This window comes from Setaria italica, chromosome IV, assembly GCF_000263155.2.
Source record: "Setaria italica strain Yugu1 chromosome IV, Setaria_italica_v2.0, whole genome shotgun sequence".
NCBI lineage: Eukaryota > Viridiplantae > Streptophyta > Magnoliopsida > Poales > Poaceae > Setaria > Setaria italica.
The window spans coordinates 10931802-10934953 of record NC_028453.1 but is presented as its reverse complement, the minus strand read 5'-3'; positions in this window follow the sequence as shown (position 1 = coordinate 10934953).

Genomic DNA, 3152 nt, shown 5'->3' with positions numbered 1-3152 from the left:
CATATGCGGATCATGAGAACACATCCTTGTTCTTGTTCAAGAATTCAATTAGCTGCTTTTCTTCATCAGGCTCGAGGTTGGCACCGATGGTTACAGCTCTATCGAGGACATATTTGTCTAGCAACACTCTTTTGGTTTTGCCGTCAATACTCATTTTCATCTTTTTTATCTCTTTTAGGCTCGACATATGGATTTTTCTTCTCTGAGGGCTCAGCCTCGCTGAAGCTTGCCAAGTGGTGTACATTTTTCTGCCCCAGGGTTGCACCTTTTTCAATATCCCTAGCTGTTTGCTGGTTGCCGTAGACTGTGATGACTCCTTTCAGAACTAGGATCTTCATTCACAAGAACAACTGCCTTATCACTACATCGAACTTGTTGATGAATACCCTTCCAAAGATGGTAAAGTATGGATAGTACATTTCCACAACGTCGAACGTTATGTGTTCCGTTCTGGTGTTGTCTAGGTTTCCAAATAATATTGGTAATGTGATTTTCCCCAAGGCTTGCACTGGCTTTCCTCCGAAACCAAGTAACGGCACCTCTGCTAGCTGTAGTAGGTGGGGATCAATTTTCATTTCTGTGAATGTGTTTGCAAAAATGATATCTGCTAAGCTTCCATTGTCAACTAGTGCTTTCCCAATTGTCCGTCCAGCAACAATAGCCTCGATCACCATCGCATCATTATGCGAGGCTGTTTTGAGTTTGAAGTCTTCTTCCGTGAAGGAGATTTGCATGTGTGCCCATTCTGGTTTGGCTGGTGGTCCATCGGGGATGATTGAATGGATCTGCCTGAAGGAATTTTGTTTTTGCTTCTTGTTCTCAAATTCTAGTGATGATCCACCTGCTATTGGCATAATCATGTCGTAGGTAGGCAAGGAATTGGACTAGGTGGTGCGAGTGACTTGGAATTCTTGAGAGGAGCCACCTGATATTGGCATAATCATGCCGTAGGAGGGAAGAGCTTTTGGATTGCTGTTTTGGCCATTGTTGGGTTCAGCTTTTGGTATTTGATTTGGCAAGTTTGGTGGAGGTATTGGTATTTCTTGCAGAGGCTGAGGTGGAGCAAAACTTGCAGTTTGCGAGGTTGGTCGGCTTCGAGATTGAAATTGCGGCGATGGTTTCCACATCATAGTTGGTTGGTAGTTAAAGGGTTGGTGAATGAATTTGCGAGGGTAGATGTGGCAATGGTGTTGGAGTTTGGCTTAGAGTAAGCTGGGTAATATGGCTATTGTGGCCAGAAAGAAGTACGGTGGATAGTTTTAGGTGTTGTTGTTGTGGTTGCTCTCTTCTCTTCGGCTATTCTTTCAAAAGTCTTTTTCATGTCTGGACAGAAATCAGTTGCGTGATCCAGCTGTTTGCCATGAAAGGTGCAATAGAACATTCGAGGTTTGTTGTTTTGATTGCTTGGCCTTGGAGGTCCTCTACCTCAGCCTCTTCCTCTGCTAGTGTGGCCTCCTCTCTGCCCACTACCTTGATTTTCTTGATGTGATTGGTGCCTGCTTTGGTTCTAATTTTGTTGCTATGAGGCTTGAGCACCTTCGTTCGGTAATATGTGATGAGTCGAATATGGCTGTTGGCGTTGTTGAAAGTTGTGCTGCGAAGCTTGGGTTTGCTTGCGTAAAGCTTGTGGGGTTGATGGCACGCTGCTGCCTCGGGGGTATTGTTTGTGGTTGTGGTTGCTGAGGCGTGGTTCGCAGGTATTGCAATTCATCCGGTTCCTCTTGTAGTGATGCAAATTGTTGTTTTGCTTGGTTTAGCCTCGCTATCTTTTGTGCAGCCAGTTGCTGTTCTTTTAGTTCTTGAGAAAATTTTTCTTTTGCTTGTTTCAAAGCCTCGAGTTGCCCCAAAATAATGGCCAACTCTTTTTCTGCTGCACCGACTTAATCATTTCTTGTGCTTGACTCTGGTTGTGCTAAGTTTGCTGCTTCTGCTTCAGCTCTTTTTTTCTCGCTTCTTGTTCTTAAGTTGGTCTCGACTCTCTTTAACTTCTCTATAGTATATGTGTTATCTTGGTCAATGGGGACAGGTCTTTTCTCTTGAGCCACATGATTCTCTCTTTCACCCTCGGCGGCTCCCTGTGGTGCGGTTTTATTTTTCTTCGTTTGTGGCATCATGAGTTGTTTTACGGCTAAGAACACGGTGGGCACCCTGTTGGTCTCAAAGGAATTCAACACTGAACAGACTTTGGATTATAACGGGAACAAAGTTCGCTTCTCAATTGGAAAAAGTGACCCCTCCTACAACGGGGTAGGACTCCCCTTTTATAGTAATATTTGGCCTACTTTTCGGAGGCTCCCCTTTTATAGTGACTTTTGGCCTACTTTACATTCCGAAAGTACCCTTGTTCAACCACTATATTCCTAAAATATGCTGTACATAAAAGTTATTGGGGAATATATGTACAAATTGAACTTCTCCTCGTGTTCACGTTTCCAACACCTCCACCCTGTTAACCTTGGGACTTCATCCGCATCTTGAGGCACCAGCTTCGTTGAGCTTTGATGAAGGATCTTTACTTCGAGGGATCTTGTCCCGTGCTCATTCCTGTGTAAAAAGCAAAACACAACGAGCTGATTGTTTGGAGAAGTTTCTGAACACTCGAGGATTAGTCAAAGAGGGACCAAACATTGTTGCTGACATCACTTACCCTCGAAGCATCCTAACAACTGGAGATATGCGAGGTTAAGAGATTTGGTGTTTCCTATTCCTGTTGGAACCCGCAAGGCTAAGACTTTTAACCCACGATCAGCATTCGAGGTGATCGTTTCGGCGATCCCCAATTTAATAAAATATAAATGTTACCAGTGCAGTAGTACTCTTTAATTTCCGTGACCATACTTGTGACGTTGGACTACTACTTGTCGCAACTCGCAAGCAGAAAGGATTTCACATCTTACGGGTGCCCCGGCCCGTGACAACAGCAAGGAGGTCGAGCCAGAGCATATTTTATCTTCAGTTCATCACTAAGCACATTGCCGTCCACAGTAGTTCACCGAGAGCGGAGCATGTCAAATCCGGCAGACGCATACCATCCCACCTGACACGCCGCGCACGCCGCGCTGCAGTTCCTCCGCGAGCTGAAGTGCAGCAGAACGTAATAGTGCCCAAAAGGCGAGATCATGCTCTGCCCCAGCATCTCTAGGCGCTGTAAT